We start from the raw sequence: 21439 nt of genomic DNA on the forward strand, positions 1-21439 counted from the left end.
TGAGTACACCCGCAAGGAATGGTTATCGGTATTTTATAACCTTCACGGACGACTATAGTAGATATGGATATGTCTACCTAATGTCGCACAAATCTAAATCGTTTGATAAATTCAAAGAATTTCAGAGTGAAGTTTAAAATCAACTTGGCAAGATAATAAAAGCGCTTCAATCGGATCGACGTGGCAAATATTTGAGCCAAGAATTCAATGACCATCTAAAAGAACATGGGATAATTTCAGAATTGACACCTCCGGGAACTCCTCAATGGAACGGAGTATCCAAAAGGAGAAATCAAACCTTGTTAGACATGGTACGATCGACTATGGGTCTTAGTGAACTTTCAATCTCTTTCAGGGGACATGCACTTTAAACTACGGCACTTACACTGAATCATGCTCCGTCAAAAGCTGTAGAAAAGACTCCATATGAATTATGGACGAAGAGACCTCCAAGGTTTAATTTTCTTAAGATTTGGGGATGCGAAGAATATAACAAGAGACTCATGTCAGACAAACTTCATCCAAAATCTAACAAGTGTTTCTTTGTGGGCTATCCACAAGAAACCAAGGGGTATTACTTCTACAACAAATCCGAGAACAAAGTGTTTGTTGCTCGTGATGGTGTCTTTTAGGAGAAGGAGCATCTTTCCAAAATGACAAGTGGGAGTGAAATCGAACTCTAGAAAGTTTGAGAGGACGAGCAACAAGGAAAAATTGACAACCTACAAGCAAGGTATGACGAGCCCCGACTCTGCAAAATGGCAAGAGGCCATGGACTCCATGTTTAAATATCAAGTATGGGACTTGGTTGATTTACCCGAAGGTTACACACCTATCGGATGTAAATGGATTTTCAAGTTGAAAACCGGCAAAGATGGAAATGTATTCATTTACAAAGCTAGACTGGTAGCAAAAGGTTATAGGAAAATTCACGAAGTTGATTATGATGAAACCTTTTCTCCAGTTGCAATGCTTAAGTCCGTTCGGATTCTTATAGCAATTGCTGCATATTACAATTACGAAATATGGCAGATGGACGTCAAAACCGCCTTCCTAAATGGAATTTCGGAAGAAAGTGTGTACATGACACAGCCTGAAGGTTTTGTCGACCAAGACAATGCTAGGAAGGTATGCAAGCTTAAGAAGTCCATTTTTGGATTAAATCAAGCAAGCAGAAGTTGGAATCTGCGATTCGATGAAGCCATTAGTAAGTTTGGTTTTATCAAAAATCCAGATGATTCTTGTGTTTACAAGAAGGTTAGTGGGAGTGACATCGCCTTCCTAGTCTTATATGTAAATGACATTTTGCTCATTGGAAACAGCATTCCGTTATTAGAGTTGGGAGAGGCTCAGTACATATTAGGCATCAAGATCTATAGGGATAGATGAAAAAGGATGATAGGATTGAGTCAAAGTACTTATATTGATAAGGTACTAGCTCGATTCAATTTGGAAGGAGCCAAGAGAGGCCACCTACACATGTCACATGGCGTAACCCTAAGCAAGAATCAGTGTCCAAAGACACTTGATGAGCGGGAAAGGATGAATGAGATTCCATATGCTTCGCTTATTGGATCGAACATGTATGCCATGATATGTACTAGGCCAGATGTATCGTATGCCTTTAGCGCTACGAGCCGATTCCAATCAGACCGAGGAGAGGCGCATTGGACTGCGGCCAAGAATATCCTAAAGTACCTGAAAAGGAACAAGTGGTAGAGATGAATTGGTTGTTGAGGTTTACACCGACGCAAGCTTCCAGACAGATAGAGACGACTTCAAGTCACAGCCTGGGTACATAATCTGTCTCAATGGAGGAGCGTTTAGTAAGAAGAGTGCTAAGCAAAGCACAACTACTAATTCTACAACTGAAGCCGAATACTTGGCAGCATCTGAGGCAGCTAAGGAGGCAGTTTGGATTCGCAAGTTCATTGGGAAACTATATTGTACCCTCAATCAAGGGTCTAATAGACCTCTATTGTGACAACAATGGGGATATTGCTCAGGCCAGAGAGCCACGAGAACATCATAAGGTCAAATATGTCAAGAGGCAGTTTCACATGATTAGAGAATGGAAATCAGAAGGTGAAATCAAAATTTTCAAGGTTGAAACGGATGAAAATGTAGCCGATCCACTCACTAAACCTTTGTCTCAAGTGTAGCACAACAAACACGTTGAGGCAATGGGAATCAAGCACATTAGAAACTGGCTTTGATTTCCTTATTTTAGTGTTTTAATTTGGACAATGTTGATGTAAAACACTATGATGAACCATTCAGTTTTGGAGTAATTAAATTTTTATGCAATTTAAATCACTCCGTTTCTATTTAATTGTGGTTTAGAATTAAATAATGAGTCCATTCGATTTAAAGAATATTAAAAATAGGGTATCAAGACAATGTCTTGGATAAAGAAACACCTATTAAGTGAACATTGAATATTTTAATCGAAAATTATCCCTAATCAAGGTTATTTATATGGTGGACGATTAATGACCAATAGAGATTAGTGTGTAGTATGATTTATGGCACCGTTTCTTGTGCTATGAGGACATAATTTATTTGCACAAGTATTGGTTTAGAACCATACTGGATTGATCTATGAGAATACTTTAAGAGATTCAAAAGCATCATAAGTGTATTTCTCATTATTGCTATCGAAACTCTTTTCCTTGACCATGAGTATTGTGAGGTCTCTTGTTTGAGTACTAGTCCGTTTTTTATGTCGGTCAAACGTCTGCCGTAATTGGGGAATCAGGCGGCTAGGTCCTCTTAGTAAGAGAAGCTACATTTGAAGACTAGGACTGTCCCCCGACTAATAATAGGGAACATGTCTTGTTGTTTACAAGGCCTCTCGAAGAGCAAGAATGTAAAAATGCATGGTCGTGCTCAGATGGATTTTAGAAATCATCTACTTATTTACAATCAAACTCGGATTTTGAGAAACACTTCTGGACGTAACAGGGATGACGAATAATCTTACTCTATAGTTCATGAAGAGACATTGGAAAAGGGCTATACATTGAATGCTCACTTGTCCTCAAGGACAAGTGGGAGATTGAAAAGAATGGTGTCCTTGGAACAAGTGTATTATTTTTATAGTGGGTTCCGAATTATTAGAAAGCTAATATATTCAGTAAGGTAAAGTGATCGGAATGCCTAGGTGGAGGCCACTTCCGATTTGTAATATTAATGTATAATTAAAATTACAGTTTAATCTTGACTGATCCCTTTAGGTCACACCCAAGCAATTAAAGAACCGACTCAACGAATTAATTCAGAAGAAATTAATGATTTGCCCGACTATTAAATATTTAGACGTCAGAAATTCGAGCTTAGAGCGTCGAAACAGAGCGTCGGAAGTTGAGTCAAAAATAGTAAATGACGAAACGCGCAAATAATAATAAATCGACACTATTTCCCAAAATACCCCTAGCATCGGAATGCCCCAAGAATCCGAGTGCTAGGGGCATAATGCGCAAGCATGGTGGCTAACATGCGCACCAAGCCGAGCCAAGGATGGATGGTGCGTGCTAGCGCACCATTGCTAGCAGCCGCGGCATCCAAGGGCAGCAAGCTGCTAGCAGCCCGCACTTGGAATGCGCGGCATGCTAGCAGCAGCCCGCACTTGGAGTGCGTGGCTGACAGGGTAAAGTCGTATCCCCCAATCAAAAGTAATTACCTAAGTCCTCTAACTAAAGTAGATAGGGAAGTAGGGTCGATCTCCACAGGGAAACAAGTCTTTCTATTTCTAATTAACTAATATAATATAGATTATTAGGTAACCAATATATAAGTTGAGTATGAGACTAAACTACGAAGGTTTAGAATAAGGAGGAAATAATATATAAAAGGGATCTAGGGAAGAGGTTCACCAATAAATAATATTCGAAGGTAGAATATAATAATCATTCATCAATGCATACATTAATCAGATTATAAAGGGATTTGCTACGTATTATAATCACACAATTAATTTACCGCTATTAAATCTCATCTTTCGAATCTCGACTTAACCATTTATAAATTAACCTGCCTATTGAAACTAGACCTAAACATCAATTCTCATATGTTGAATCTCAAATCAATATTGTCAAACTCATGCATAAAAGATCAGGCCTAATCTAGTCACAGAGCATTAAATCAATCAATAGGAAATTAATCTAGCATTGATAATTAACAACAATAAATTACCCCTTCATATTATTTATGGATCCCCATAAACCCTATAAATAGAACTACTCACACATGGTAAAAACTAAACTAATCAAAGTAATAAAGTAAGACATAATTAAAGGAATAAAGTAAACAACTAAGATTAAGAGAAGAGAAATAGTTACCCAACAAATCTGGAATTAAAAATGGATTAAGAACAAAGGTTTTAGAGAGAGAGAATCTAAGAAAACAATTAAGAGAGTAAAGAAAGTGAGAGAGAGACAGAGAGAGATCCTAAAATCGTATTACGGAGGAGTATTTCTACTCTGTACAAATCCTAAACTAAAACAAACTTAAACGACGAAATTAACCCCTAATATTTACACGCGCCCGATCGGGCGAGGCACCGCCCGATCGGGCGAGGCACCGCCCGATCGGGCGCGCCTTTTTGCTCTTCAATATGCTTCTCGCGCCCGGCCAGGCGCCGACCTTAGCTTCTCCCGCCCGGCCGGGCGCGCCTCTGGGCGCCAGCCTTTTTGGCCGGGCGGCTCTCTTGGGCCACTATTTGGACTACGATTGGGCTCCAATTCTTCGGGCCAATCTGGGTTTCCTCCTCGGGTCTTGATTACTCGGTCCAAATGCCCCGGTATCACCTATACCGAGCCCTTAATCACCGGTTCGATGGCTCTAACCGGTCCTGGGCTATAAAGTCTGGTCGTGCTTCTCCAATGTTCGTGATTGCTCCAAAATATCTCGAGAAAATACTCCAAAAGTGTAAATCCCCAAAAGTCAACCAAATCTACGAAAACACTAGAAAGCACCAATTAGTAATAAAAGTGGCTCTAAAGAACCAAAAACACTACTAATTATGACTAAGGGACGGGGGTAAAATACTATACAAAATAGACACATCAAACTCCCCCAAGCCAAACCTTTGCTTGTCCCTAAGCAAAGATCTCATCAATGAATCAATAAATATGCTTCACCCCAAAAAGTAAAAATCAAGCACAAACGATTCAGGGTAAATCAAATAAACATGCTTCAAAATTAACCAATCAAATCCATCCAGTTACCTTTCCTCCCTAACAATTTTCAAATAGAGCAAACCACAAGAGCATATAGAATTCAAGACTAGTGCTCACACACTCAACTCTCATTTTTGTGGCGAGTAAACGATGTACTCGATCGCTCTACATCCAACCCCTTTATGTGAACAATGCCCTCCCAACTCACACTCTCGTGTGTATAAAACAATGAACGCTCAACCTACTAGTCGACTCGAAATACGTCAAATCATAACTTGCATTGATAAACAACACTTTCACATTCATACAACTCTATGCACAAAGGTCGGAAGGTCTTTAAAGCTTGTAATGTAAGTCTAGGGTAAAGGGTAGGAATCATTTGGGAACAAGTGAGAGAAAAGCTATGCTTAAGGGAGCAAATCTTAGCAAAACCCATGATCAAAATAAATAATGATCAACTTCTCCTACATAACCAACTCTAATATCAACCAAATATACTCCAATCAATATAATTAATCCCAACTCTTACAATATCACTCATAAGATATAATAATGAAGAAGTGGAGTGAATAAACAAACTTTATTTCCAAACTTGAATTTTTCACTGAAGTTTTTATTTTTTTTCATTTCCTTTTGAATCAACCTCCAACTAGAACAATTGAACACTTTTTTTTTTTTTTGAATTTTCTATTGAAGTTCACTTATTATTTTTCTTTTTTCATTTTTTGAACTTCTCTTTTTTTTCATAACGTCATACTATATTTTTTCAAGAAGATTAAACTTTCAAACTCATCAAAAATAAACTATGATCAAGAACAAAATAACTTCTCAAAACCCACCCAAATTGTGCAAATAATAAACACACTACAAACTCCCTCACCTTACTCACTAATAGCTCCCCCAAGCCAAGCTTGGAATTGAACTAGTAACCAATGGGGCAAAATAGGCTTGTAATGTGGCTAATAAAACAACAAAAAGTCAAGGCAACAACATGGGTAGCAAGAAGGGAACAAATATATCTACAATCATCTGGAGGCTACCTAAAAGAATGAACGCCTTCGTCCTCCTCAATGTGCGTAATAATGAATCATATAAACACTACTTATAGTTTCAAATCAATACTTAAATTCATTGACATACCAGGAACTAACAAACATTCCTAATCAAATTAACTAGTCAAGCACTATATTCACAAGTAGTTGGACAAAATTGACTCGTGTTAAGGTTTCAAGGCAATCAAACATCAAATCATGATCAACTAATCCATAATGCTTATCATCAAATACCAAGAATCAAAACAATTTTCTCAAGTAAGGGGCACAGGGAAGCATGATTTACAATTCATTGGAACGTATTTTTGGATTTTTTTTTTTTCAATTTTTTTTTTTTTTTTTTTTTTGTATTTTTCATATATAAGAAAGCAATAAAACTAACCTAGAAAGCAATAAATCTAACCTAAGAAAACACACCAAAAATAAAAGAAAAGAGAAAAAGAAATATACCAAATCCAAAATCTCCCCCAAGCCAGAATCAGACAATGTCCTCATTGGCTCGGGAACTAGCCCAGCATAGCTAGTCCTGATCATCCTCATCCATGTGGCCGAACCTTGCACCTCCACTGCCACCTGCACCACCTGCACCAGAAGAGCTACCACCTAAATAATCAGCCTGAAAAGTCCCCCCCGCCGGTCCCCCAAAAGGAATGTCCTGGTCGTACCCATGGAAGGCAGAATAGTCAGTGTAAATACCACGGGCAGTGGGATCCTTATCGTATCCCTGGGGTGGAGGCTGAAACCAGTCAGGGTAAATAGCATCGTCGGGGATGTTGCCCCGGCGAGCATAATCATCGTACATAGGGTAGAGAGCTTTACCCTGGTTCCTCTCCAGGTACCCTAACCTCTGGTCTATAGAGCCTACCATCCTCCTAAGGTCAGTATGGGAATGCTCGATACGTCCTAAGGCCTGACCTATACTCTGAAGGTCCCAAACTGGGTCAGAGTCAACATGAGGGACGGAGTGGGACATGCGAGGTGGAGAAAACGCCACCTCGGGCTGAGGCTGAGGCTGGGGTGGTGGAACTGGTGGTGGTGGTGCTTTCCCTCTAGCGTTGGCAACTAAAACATCATATGTGTAAGATGGTTGCCCTGGGGAAAGGCGGTCAAGTCAGGACTGGGTAAGGGAAAAATGGGCGAAGGCTGCTCGCTCCCAGTCCTAATACACCAGTGGGGTGTCTGCTCACCATCCGATCGTACCTAACCCAACTCCTCTAGGTATCTAGTGGTCATGTAGGTATCAGGTCCACAGTTGGTCATCTGGTGGGGTCTAGCCTCTACAAAACCGGCCTTCTTGATAGCTATCCTAGTGATAAGGCCACCTAGACGGATGGGGGTAGTAGCGGTGTTACTAGCCGTAGCATGCCTAGCTAAGTGATGGATGATATACCTAGCTATGTTAAGGTTCCCGAATCCGAACACATAATGGCCAATAACAGCAAGTTCATTGGTCTGACATTTATGGGGCTCGTTCCTACCCAAAAAGCTAACACCAGCAAATCTTTGCCATACTTTAGGAACAGGGTGATGGATTGGTTTAGCACTAGCATGTCGGGCGTTAGGCGCCGACAAACTAGTCAAAGCAGTATAAATATCATCCATTTTGTACTCAGCATGCCATTAGTGAGGCAAATCAGGTTCCAAATCAAACAATTTACAAAAATCAACAAAAGTTAAAGTAATATTTCTATTATTTAACCTAAAAATCAATTTTGGCCCATTTTTATGGCTATGAACATGCAAAGAGGAAAGAAATTCACAGGTTAATTCACGATAAGTGGCATAGTGCATATCAAAGAATTTCCTCATACCAATATCGTTCAAAAATCTCCTAACATAATCATATAAACCTAATGCTTCTAGAGTAGGGCAGTGTAACCGCCGTGAAGGAATTACCTCACGCCTATAGAGTTGCTCAAGCTTTTCCTTCTGTTCCGGGGTTGCTATTTTGATCGTCGGCCAATGCGGTAGTTGCAACGCCAGGTCGTATTGCTGGCTTGAGCTTGAGCTTCCCCCTAGAAGTGTTCTTGCCCTCTTTGCTGCCATTTTTGATATTTTTTTGAAAGTGGGTCTAAAAATTATTTGATTGGAACTTGAAGATTTTGGTGTAGAAATGTAGAGGATGAAGAGGGGATTAAAAATATGTAAAAAGTTTTGGATTTGGGTGAGAAATGAAGGAGAAATCTTAGAGAGAAGATAGAGAGAATTTAAGTTTTAGAGAGAGAAAGTAATGGAGGAAAGAAGAAATGAAGGAAGAAAGAAGAAAAAAGAGAAAAAAACGGGGCGGACAACCTCGCGCCCGGTCGGGCGATCTGGAATTTTTTATTCAATTGGTTTTCGCGCCCGGTCGGGCGCCATTCGCCCTATCGGGCGGTCTGATGCCCCGTATTGCCTTCAACTCTCGCGCCCGATCAGGCGCCCTTCGCCTAGTCGGGCAATCTAACGTTCAAATTTTCGCCACTTCTCGCGACCGGTCGGGCGAGGTTTGCCCGATCGGGCGGACAAATATGTCCGTATACGACGAGTTTTGCGCCCGGTCGGGCGCCCATCGCCTGGTTGGGCAAAAATACTCGAAATAAAAGCCTTGCTCTCGCGCCCGGTCGGGCGAGCTTCGCCCGATCGGGCCCGAGGCTAATTGACCATTTCACTTTTTCTTCTTTACTCCAAAATTTGGCTAACTCTTTTCCTTCAAACCTGTATAAGCACTCATAAAACTCATTAAATTCCCTCATCTCTCCTCTCATAAGAAAAAGGAAAGAAAAACTAGTCTAAAAGGCATTAAAAATACGGGTTGCCTCCCGCAAAGCGCTGGTTTATCTAGGTCCCGCACGACCTTCTTACCAAGTACAAGAACTAGGACCCTTGGCCTAACGCTTGATCGGGCGGTTTCTCACCCGGTCTAGCGGTGTTTTGGCAACGACGCGGCTTCCTGACATGCCCTGTGGGACACCAATTCACTTTGTCTGGTGGATCCTCCTTGACTTGGAGTGGGAGGTATTCTATGCTACGCACCAAAGATCCCCCTTAGATCGAGGGTTGCTTCAAATTGTTATTGCATTCAACACTTGTAACTCGATCTGGCAGAACACTTACCGTAGGCTCAAATTGCACAACGTGCTTGATTGATTCAACTTTTTCGTCTTCAAAACCAAGACCAACAGTGTAGAGTACTCTTTCTATTGCATCAACTTCCTTCTGCCATTTGTCTATCTCATCTGAAAAGGATGCAACACAAGATACCGCCTCCAAGGGATCTTTTTCAAGAGCTTGGGGCTTGTTAGAATAATTCTCAACCACATTAACACTAAAACATTTCTCCTTAGTCATGGGGCTTTTAGGGGTATTATTAAGATTGAAAACAACTTTATCATCCCCTACTGATAGTGTTAACTTACCACTTCTCACATCTATGATTGCTCCTGCAGTGTTAAGGAATGGTCTACCCAAAATAATTGAGGTTTGCATATCTTCAGCCATATCAAGAACAACAAAATCCACAGTTATATAAAATTTACCTACTCTAACGGGGACATCCTCTAAAACGCCTAAAGGGTATTTGACAGAACGGTCGACCATTTGTAGAGTAATATTAGTAGATTTTAATTTACCAATATTCAACTTGGAACACACAGATAATGGCATGACACTAACTCTAGAACCCAAATCACACAATGCATTATTAATCATTAGATTGCCTATATGACAAGGGATAGAAAAGCTACCCGGATCTTTTAATTTAGGTGGAGACTTATTTTGAAGTACGGCACTACACTGAGTAGTGAAAGCTACTGTCTCTACCTCACTAATAGACATTTTCCTTGTCAATATTTCTTTCATAAATTTTGCATATGAAATAATTTGTGTGATTAATTCAGTGAAGGGAACTGTTACCTTCAAATCTTTTACCATCTCCAGGAACTTACCAAACTGCTTATCCAAATTTGTCTTCAAGTGACGATTGGGGAATGGAAGTTTGATAATTGGCTTTTGAGCATTGTTGCTCTTGTCTGGAGTAGCCACCTTCTCTGGAGTAGTACCCTGCAATGTAGAATTAGATATGTTAGTACTATCCTTTAACGCAGCAGCGCTATTAACTACATTGTTTTGTTTAACGGAATCAAGATTAGAATTATTTCATGAAACAGGTTCATCAACTCTGGGCATAGGGGGCCCTTCATAGTTTGAACCACTCCTTAGAGTAATTGCATAGGCTTGATCCGTAGGCCTGGTCGGCTGTGCCGGCATAGCTCCCTATTGGCGGGCTTGTAGAGTAGCAGAGAGTTACACAATTTGATTATCTATAATTTTATTATGTGCTAGAATTTAATCAATTGTCGTATCTCTACTCTCCATGTTCTTTTGCATATTAACCAACATTGCTCTAATTTCCACCAAAGAAGGGTCGGAAGATGAGGAGGTTTATTGTGGTTGATTCTTCTGGCCAACATTGGGATGGTAATATTTCTGTTGTTGTTGTTGTGGCGCCTGTGGTTCTTGTGGTGGTGGATTTTGAACATTAGTACTCTGGTAGGAAAGGTACGGATGATTCTGATAACCAGGATTGTAGGTGTTGGAGTATGGGATATTCTGCCTATAGGCTTGGAAGGCATTAACTTGATCCATAGAACTCCTGCAATCTTGTTCCCAATGACCTATAATACCACAATTTTCACAGAAAGCCTCATTAGAATTATTATTAATTGCAGAAACATTAGCTACATTAGCAGTACTAAGATTATCTAATTTTTGGCATATAGAGGTCAGTTGAGCTTGCAAAAAGGATACAGAGTCAAAACTATGCTTCCTCTTGTTAGCAAATCCTTTAGGATTCCCATATTGGGAATTATGTATCGCCATATCTTCAATAACCTGACCTGCATCATCAACATTTAGATTCATAAATCTCCCACTAGCTGCAGAATCTAAAATTATTCTAGAAGAATTTCCAATGCCATTGTAAAAGGCTTGGATTAACTTCCATTGTGCTAAATTATGGTGAGGGCATTCTCTTTGTAGGTTCTTGAACCTCTCCCAAGCCTCATATAAAGATTCATTAGCTTCTTGGGCAAAGTTCTGAATCGCACTCCGTAGTACGGTTGTTCTCTCCGCAGGATAATACTTGTTATAAAAATTCAAAACAAGAGTTTCCCAGTCAGTTATACCAAGTGCGGTTCTATTTAAGCCATTAAACCACAATTTAGCTTTTCCAGTTAAAGAAAAGGGAAAAAGAATCCCCCTGATTTGGTCTTGAGTGACCCCGGATTGCCTGATGGTATTACAATATTGACAATAGTCGGCAATGTGAAGATTTGGGTCTTCACCCTTGGCTCCACTAAATTGCTTCCTCTCTATCATCGTTATAAATTGAGGTTTAATTTCGAATTGTACCCCATCAAGAGCCGGAGTGGGAGTGAGATGTGGAAAATCTGTAAGCTTGGGTTGTGATTAATCACTAAGCATCTTTGGAACCGCCATCTCTGATTCTGGATCTGATGATACCTCTGAATCGCTAAAACCAGTTGGAGGGTCTCAGTGATTATTATTATCACCAGAATCTGCCACGATTTGCTTGTAGAGATTTTTCTGTCTATGAAAGGAACGTTCGATCTTAGGATCGAATGGGATGTACCCTGATCTTGAACACCTGGGCATAAAAAAAAAAACAAAAAGCAAATATGAGATTTGCCTCAAAGAACTAACGTTCTCTGAGACAAAAAAAGAGAAAATAACCTAGACTACAAAAATAATTAGAAACAAAAATAAAACCGTCTCCCCGGCAACAGCGCCAAATTTTGATAGGGTAAAGTCGTATCCCCCAATCAAAAGTAATTACCTAAGTCCGCTAACTAAAGTAGATAGGGAAGTAGGGTCGATCTCCACAGAGAAACAAGTCTTTCTATTCCTAATTAATTAATATAATCTAGATTATTAGGTAACCAATATATAAGTTGAGTATGAGACTAAACTACGAAGGTTAAGAATAAGGAGGAAATAATATATAAAAGGGATCTAGGGCATAGGTTCACCAATAAATAATATTCCAAGGTAGAATATAATAATCATTCATCAATGCATACATTAATCAGATTATAAAGGGCTTTCGCTACGTATTATAATCACACAATTAATTTACCGGTATTAAATCTCATCTTTCGAATCTTGACTTAACCATTTATAAATTAACCTGCCTATTGAAACTAGACCTAAACATCAATTCTCATCTATCAAATCTCAAATCAATATTTTCAAACTCATGCATAAAAGATCAGGCCTAATCTAGTCACAGAGCATTAAATCAATCAATAGGAAATTAATCTAGCATTGATAATTAACAACAATAAATTATCCCTTCATATTATTTATGGATCCCCATAAACCCTAGAAATAGAACTACTCACACATGGCAAAAACTGAATTAATCAAAGCAATAAAGTAAGACATGATTAAAGGAATAAAGTAAACAACTAAGATTAAGAGAAGAGAAATAGTTACCAAACAAATCTGGAATTAAGAATGGATTAAGAACAAAGGTTTTAGAGAGAGAGAATCTAAGAAAACAATTAAGAGAGTAAAGAAAGTGAGAGAGAGAGAGAGAGATCCTAAAATCGTATTACGGAGGAGTATTTATACTCCGTACAAATCCTAAACTAAAACAAACTTAAACGACGAAATTAACCCCTAATATTTACACGCGCCCGATCGGGCGGTGCCCATATGGTTCTCGCGCCCGGCCAGGCGCATCACCGGGCGCCGACCTTAGCTTCTCCCGCCCGGCCGGGCGCGCCTCCGGACGCCAGCCTTTTTGGCCAGGCGGCTCTTTGGGCCACTATTTGGACTACGATTGGGCTCCAATTCTTCGGGCCAATCTGGGTTTCCTGCTCGGGTCTTGATTACTCGGTCCAAATTCCCCGGTATCACCTATACCGAGCCCTTAATCACCGGTTCGATGGCTCTAACCGGTCTTGGGCTATAAAGTCTGGTCGTGCTTCTCCAATGTTCGTGATTGCTCCAAAATATCTCGGGAAAATACTCCAAAAGTGTAAATCCCTGCAAAAGTCAACCAAATCTACGAAAACACTAGAAAGCACCAATTAGTAATAAAAGTGGCTCTAAAGAGCCAAAAACACTACTAATTATGACTAAGGGACGGGGGTAAAATACTATATAAAATAGACACATCAGTGGCTTGCTAGCTGCAAGCAGCAGCCTACATCTCTAAGTGCGTGGTTGGGCATGGCGTGGGATAGCTAGGGCCATGAATATGGGAAGCATGTGAGGGGTGAGGGACATGTGGCACAAGGAGAGAAAGGAGTGGGGAGCAAGTTTGGTCCCCCCCTCTCCAAGTGGTCCTCACTTCCCTTTGCATGTATTAATGACACTTGTAGATTTATTATTAGTTTGCTTATTTATTTTATTTTAGCTTTAAAATAAATTGTGGAATTTCATAGTCCCACATTGATGGGATAGAAATTCCCACTCTCACCATTCCCTATAAATACCCAACTTGGGTTTTTGTGAATGGTGCTTGAGAAGGAGTTCAATAGAGCATTACATTTGCAAAAACTCTTAAACTCATATAATACTCGGGTTTCGGTCGGACCTTGCTATCCTCGAAGTAACGGACCTAAAAGTCGATAGTCGTTTTTACGGGTGGATCTCCGTCGGAGGCTCTCGTGTTTCCGGGGCTAAGCTTTCAAGTAAGAGCCCATTCGGTCGGGCAAAGCACGCTCCAAAGGTATATTTCCTATTTCGCCCTTCGTGTTTATTTGTTATGCTTTTGTGATTTTATTTATTGCGAGTGGATCCTTGGCTCGGGTTTTTTCCGCGGTGAGTCGGACTCACCATAGCCCATTAGTTAGCGACTCTTTTACTCTAGCTTCCTTCTCTTTGGACACCACCATGCTTAAGTGTATGATCACGGTGGGGCTCAAGTGTGAGATGGCTTAAAATATTCCCTACAGTTTTTTAGCGACTCTGCTGGGGAGGATTTCTATCTACCCAATTGAACGCTCCTGACAACGAAGGGTACATCCGAGAATGTTGAATTCACAAAACCATGGAAGCGAGTTTAACTCACGGGGTCCCATCCATACGCGCCAACCCTTCCAAAGGTAAGGCTTTCGCGTGGTGCATCCGGACTCATAACCATGGACCCTCTTTCACTAACCCATATCCCGAACTTTAGAGGACTAGAGTCATAGTTAGGATGGAAACTCATTGCATCATATCGTGACTATATGACTACTTGTGCATTATTTGTTGTGCATACTCGATGTGTTTTTTCCTAACCATTTTTTTGACTTTTTTATGAGTTAAAAAAATAAAAATAATGACTAAAAGGACTTTGTTAATTTAATTAATTTATTAATTAATAAATAATTGAAGTTTAATAAATTGATTAAACTGGACTTAATACGACTTTTAGGCTAATCCTTTTAAAGAAAAACACTGGAAACAGTCCTAAGTCGATGTTCCATAAAAGCGCAAAGATTTGGACTGTGGCGCCACATGCTAGTGTCCGGCGCCAAGCGATAATCCTGTCATTTGGCGTTTGCTGCCAGCGTTTGGCGATGGTACAATCGTCTTACAACATCTTGCAATCTTGCTTGAGTCTTCACAATGTGTCAGTTTAATCGATTTGCTAATACGGTTTAATCAGTTTATTATGGCAGTTTTTATGCTCAGTCCTTGTAGGCGTCGCTTGAAGTGCGCCTACGTTAAGCATGTGTGAACATGCTTGGCAATCATAGGAAGTGGGAATTGACATAATGCGATAAGGGACACGATTAGGGACAAGGAAAGTAGGGAGCCGCCAATAAGTTTTTAAGGAACTTGTAAACCGTTCACGGATCATAAAAAGGCAACCACGATAAGGGACAACGATAGGCAACAACGATTGACCCGTTAAGGTTACACCCCATTCATAATCCATGAGATTACTGACTCCATATGGTTCGGAACCACGAAAGGAGGATCGGGGATGATGGTACGAAGTGAGTCATGGAGTTACGTTCGCCCGTATTGGCCTCTACTCGATTCTTATATTGAAAAGCATTCCTGTGATCTCAAAGGCATACAAACAATAATTCAATTCGCTCCAAACTATTATTATGCTAAATTGGTTGAATATTAATGCAACACATAATTCTAAAATATCGTGATCACTTGATTAAACAACAAGATTAAAAAGGAACCTAAACCGGTTGTCCAAATTATCTTATTAGGCGTGATTTTCAATTACATATTCCCTTTAAACATGAAATATGGTGATCATAAATATAATAAAACAACATTAATATTAAAACCAATTTAATCATAATTCCAACAACATAAAATCGTTAGAAAAATAATAAAAATAAAAGGAGCATGACTCTTACTTTGATTCTGTTTGTTTGCAACTACAAAATAATAAACTAGTTAGTAACTTCAAGAAAATAATAATGCAATAATTAAATTAAGTAAGGTAGATTTGGGGCCAAACCTTCAAACAGTTCTACCTTTCACGCCTTGGCTTAAGGATATAACCACGAGTAAAGTATGGACTCCTTTGAGTACTTGAAGAAGGAATTTTGAAGTAGAAAAGGGGTAGGCTAGTGTTTAGCCTAAAGCATAGAAGAGAGAAAATTAAATCAGAGAATTACACGGTGCCCCGTTCATCAGAAATGAGGGGGTATTTATAGGGAAAATGTGCTGAGAGAGCACACAGAACCCTAAAATGATAAAAACCCTACAAAAGTATCCTGTGACACGGTCAAACTGTACCGTGACACGGGAAGCTCCACCGTCAGACGGTACACTTTCCCGTGACACGGTACATTTTTGGTGTGACGCGGGAAATTTTCAGAAAACGGGATAAAAAACGCGTTAAGGGTTTACGTAGAAAAGACACGGAATGTCCCGTGTCACGGCAGACCTCCCGTGTCACGGGAAATCCCACCGTCAGACGAGAAGGATTCCCGTGACACGGTAGGTACCTGCCGTGGCGCGGGAAATTCTAGCCTGTTTTTCCGTCTAAATACATTTTTAACCCTAACTTCCTTCGGCATTTTAAGTGCCGATTGATAATTTCGGGCCTTTTCTGACTTTTTATTATTCGGGCTAAAATAAGAAAATAATTAAATAATGGGTTTGGGCCAAAAATAAATAATAAAACAATAAAATAAAAAAGGCTTGGGCTAAAAATTAATTAATAAGTTTGGGATGAAATTAAAACTATGCTTTTACCAAACATCAAGACTAATCCATGGACTGTTCAAAATTATGTATTTAATAAAATACGATTTTTTAAGCACTCTCGGGATTAAATACTAAACCCGACCAATCGTGGCGGTGAAAGGTTGTTCATCATCGGGTTTGGTTTTGGGGAGATATTTTTAGATGTCTACAGAAGCCCCCACTTTGACTGAGTTTGTAGAAACGTCAGTTTCGAAAACGATAGTCAAAGCAGCCGATAGGGACGGAGAATGATTTAAGACGATCTGCGATCCTAAATCATTCTGTATACGCCGATACTTGCAGAATAATGTTAGTTCTACAGATAAAAGAGTAAAGGGATAGAATGCTTATCTAACACCAGTGTATTGGTGGCAAATGAGCTTGGTAGCTTCCTATGCTTGAAGGAATCCACCGGATTACGTCTGTTGAAACGCTTTCCATGCCTGAGGAAAGCCAACTGAGGAGTTTGGTAGTTTTCTAAGCCTGAAAAAACCTACCGGATAATACTTTCCATGCTTGAGAAAAGTCGACGTATGAATTTGGTGTCGTTCTATGCTTGAAGAAATCCACCGATGATGCTTTCCATGCTTGAGGAAAGCCGACTTGGCGGTTTTCTATACTTAAAGAAAAATCCACCGATAACGCTTTCCAAGCTTGAGGAAAGCCGACTTGGCGGTTTTCTATACTTGAAGAAAAATCCACCGATAACGCTTTCCAAGCCTGAGGAAAGCCGACTGATGAATATGGCGTCATTCTATGCTTGAAGAATTCCACCGATAGTTCCTTCCATGCTTGAGGAAAGCCGATTTGGCGGTTTTCTATACTTGAAGAAAAATCCACCGGATAATACTTTCCATGCTTGAGGAAAGCCGATTTGGCGGTTTTCTATACTTGAAGAAAAATCCACCGGATAATACTTTCCATGCTTGAGGAAAGTCGAAAGATGATGAGATTGCAAGTCTCTGTGTATCGAGAACCTTGCGCCGTGAAATGATGGTGGTCCGCTTGTCCCCGGACGTGGGCTGTAGATGGTCCGCTTGTCCCCAGACGTGGGCTGTAGATGGTCCGTTTGTCCCCGGACGTGGGCTGTAGATAAGACCTGCAAAAATAAATTTGCCAATGGACTCGTATATACTGTGATTGACTTGACCAAGTTTGACTTGATATGACATGACATGTGTATGACTTGTGAGTGTGTGTGTGTGTGTGTGTGTGTATATGTGTGTGTGCAGACACAAGCAAACGAAGATGCAAAAGCAAAAATTTTCCGTCAATTTTTGTCATGAGTGGAGGGTACCGACTTTCTCCCGAAAAAGAAAGATGTGAAAACTGAACTTTTATTTTCGAACTTCCTTCGATGAAAACTTGGAAAAAGTTTTTGAACTTCCCCAAAATAAAATAATGAAAAAGGAAAGAAGTTTTGAACTTCCTCCTTGAGCAAGACGAAATGAATCGTATGGATTGAATTGCTTGTCCTGAAAATAATGTATGCATGATGCATGTTCTTAGGCCAGGAGGCTAAGGACAATTACATCATGTGACACAATATATGAATCAACTTAAGTCATGGAGCTAAGCATCATATATGGTGTAAAGAAGCGATTTTGAACGTCACTTAGGTCTGGAAGCTAAGCACGTATAGTGATTATTGCATAATGAACGTTGCTTAGGTCAAGGAGCTAAGCACGATATGCTTTGTATGATTAAAAATCATTGATATATAAATGTTTCTTAGCACATTATGCAAAATAATGAACATTGCTCAGGAAGCTAAGCAAGTATACAATGTTTCTTCTACTGAATGTTGTCTTTAAATATGATGAAACATGCACAGTGTTGAAACAAGATTTCATGATAAAGGGCTCTTAAAGGGAAGGATGATTGATATGGATATGGATGTGTGAGTGAAGTGTGTGAATGTGATGCTAAGGCTGGCTGCAAGGGTTATGGCGATGGAAAGAGATGTGAGAAAAGTTAAAGATGATGACTCTTCAGGCTGGGTAAGCTAATGTGATTTGGGTTCAAGCCCCCAAGTCTAGCTCTAAATGGGTAGGGATAAGCATTGGATATTCTTTGACTAGATCATGCATGGATATGAATATGAATGTGGCCGCACCTCGATGTGAGGTTGCCTACGTATCCGTTAGGAATCAGGCCGAACGTAGCTCTAACCGAACTTTGCACAAGTGTATGTACACCTCAAGGAGGTCTTTCAAGGGTTGTAATGTGGTTAAGTTGATGGTTTAAGGAAGAAAGAGGTAAGAGGCTCAAGACCCGAGAGAAGCCCCCAAGATGTGTAATTGTGAATTTGAAAATTTTGAATTTTGCAAGTTTATTTTCAACACATTTTTTTTTTGCTTTGAACTTTTTTTTTTTCATTCTTTTGAATCAATGTAGGCAATCTCAGATCATGCGGTCCATTACTCACTTAGCATTCATGTTTCTCAGGCACGGTACCGAGCACTCGATGAGAGACGCAATTTGAGACGTGTTCATATCAAAGACATTGGAACACTTGCCTTTAGACATTGTTTTATTGTTGCTTTGCTGCTTTCTTTCTTTTTTTTTTTCTTTACTTGCTTTTTGAATGTTATACAATTACACATCTTCCAATCCCAGGGTTAAGTGAATGTGGGTTGAAGAAATGAAGGCCAAACGTTAGACGAGGCTCAAAATGGTTGATGAAGAAATGGAATGTGATTGAACGGTTAACAGGGAATGACATGTTGCAAAGGTGCCTCAAGTCATTGGTGTACCTTGGGTTTAGTTCGGTAATTGATTTTTTTTATTTATTTTTTTTATTATTATTTTTTTATTATTTTTTTTTTTTGTTGAGAATGAATGAATGAATGAAAAATTCTATGATCGAGATGTAGAGGAAAATTGCTCATTTTATTAATGGAAAAGGTGAACGAAACACATGAAACATATAAAAAAAATTCAAAGTTGAAAACCTATGCTAGACATGAATGGGGGAGTGGAGAAGAATGATAAAGAAAGAAATCATGAAATCTTGCACGAAAGATCTGTGTGCCTTGTATTCATTACTTCTTGCCGCCTGGAGGGACAGGAACTTTGTTTGCATCCATCAAGTCTTGAATGACGTCCTTCAAATTCCAACATTGCTCCGTAGTGTGGCCCCTTCCTTGATGGTACTTGCAATAGGCATTGGGATTCAATTTGGCGCTCCTTTCTTCAGGTTTTGGCTCTGGAAATGGCCCAATAGGTGTGATCAAGCCTTGACTGTAAAGGCGATCAAAGGCCGCATCATAAGTCATTCCTAAAGGAGTGTAAGTTCTTTTCTTCTTGGGCAATGGAGTATCAAGAGCTAACACTTCATTGAGATCAACTTGACTTATATTGTTGGTAGTATTTTCGTGCTTAGAAGACGAAGAAGAAGGATGGTCGTTCTTCTTGTTTTTCCAAGTCTTATTATTGTTACTACCAGCAGTCTTTATTAGCTCATCCTCGATATTGATGCCGATTTCATATACAGCTTCGAAAGTATTCAGTGGAAGAAATTTGAGATGTTCCCTATATTTATGAGTCAGATTTTGAATAAAGAGGCGAACCATCTCTCTTTCTTTGGGTGGACCTACCAAGAGTGAAGTTGTTTCCCTCCACCTGTTCAAGTAAGCGGTGAAGCCTTCATTCTCTTTCTGTTTGAGAATGGAGAGTTCACGTTCAGAAGTTTTAGTTTGAATGTTACATTTGTAACAATTCATGAAACTGTCGGTGACATCTTGCCAAGTCGCAGTATGCTTGACATCTAAGGAATAAAACCATTGTTGGCAAGCATGTTCTAAGGAGAGAGGGAACACCGTAGGGAAGAGTGTTACGTCCAATCCCTTAAGAGCCATGGTTGCAGAGAACGCCTTCAAATGGAATATTGGATTGTCAGTAGGCTTGAACTTTGGAATATCAGCAGTGGAGAACTTTTCAGGGAGTCTATCCTTCACATCCAAAGGAGTGGGAGGCCGGTCCACATAAGTGAAATCCTCAGAGATCTTACTCATTTGTTCCTTCAGTTTGTCAAGGGTGGAAACAGTGACCTTGTTTTGTTCCATGGTAGTGACCCTAGTGGTAAGGGTTTGCATCATGGAAGATAGTGCCTCAATGGATTTGTTGATGTTCTCAATGTCTTCTTTAGTGGCCATTGAAAGGTGATGAGTAACGGAGATGGCAAAGTTCTCTTTGAACGCCTATTAAATCTGAGAGATTGTTGCGGTAATGGCTCGAACGGTATTGATCTATCCCTGTTCCTTGACCAAGTACTGTGAAATAAAATAATTCACTTAATTGTTTGACTCATTGCTCAAGATAGGAATGGAAGGAAAAAAAAATAGACATTTAAAAACAGGTGAGAAAACTCCACTCATTTTTTATTATGACGAAAAAAGGGTGCATGAACCTAATATACGATCATAAACGACCTGGTGCACGACTCGAGTCGGAACATAAAGAAAGTGTGTGGACTATACTTGACTCGTGAGTGACTAAGTGATGTTATAAGACTCGTGGTATGATCGTATGGCTAGACATGTGAACAATAACAAAAATGACTGACGCGAGGACCAAATTAACACGGAAGACTTGACTGACGCTTTCTTTTTTTTTTTTTTTTTTTGGAAATTCCACCGTGTCACGGTGGAAATTTGCCGTGACACGAAAGAGTTTCCCGTGGCGCGGCAGCCCTTTTTTTTTTTTTTTTTTTTCTTTTGCAGGTCCACCGCGCCACGGTGGACCGTGCCGTGACACGGTGGACAGTCCCGTGTCGAGGCAACCATTCCCGTGCCACGGTGGATGCTGACGTGGCACGGGAATTTTTTTTTTTTTTTTCAGGTCCACCGTGCCACGGTGGACTGTGTCGTGACACGATGGACAGTCCCGTGTCGCGGCAACCATTCCCGTGCCACGGTGGATGCTGACGTGGAACGGGAATTTTTTTTTTGCAGGTCCACCGTGCCACGGTGGACTGTGCCGTGACACGGT

The 21439-nt window shown here is 40.0% G+C and overlaps 1 non-coding gene across 1 annotated transcript; it reads left to right on the forward strand.

The window, feature by feature from the left end:
- Window positions 1-11219: 11219 nt before the first annotated feature.
- Window positions 11220-11326, forward strand: LOC145565572 (small nucleolar RNA R71). Its single transcript, XR_014095055.1, has one exon. It is a non-coding gene; the product is annotated as a small nucleolar RNA R71 (small nucleolar RNA).
- Window positions 11327-21439: the final 10113 nt, after the last annotated feature.

Source organism: Chenopodium album, chromosome 1, assembly GCF_948465745.1.
Source record: "Chenopodium album chromosome 1, dcCheAlbu1.1, whole genome shotgun sequence".
Classification (NCBI taxonomy): Eukaryota; Viridiplantae; Streptophyta; class Magnoliopsida; order Caryophyllales; family Amaranthaceae; genus Chenopodium; species Chenopodium album.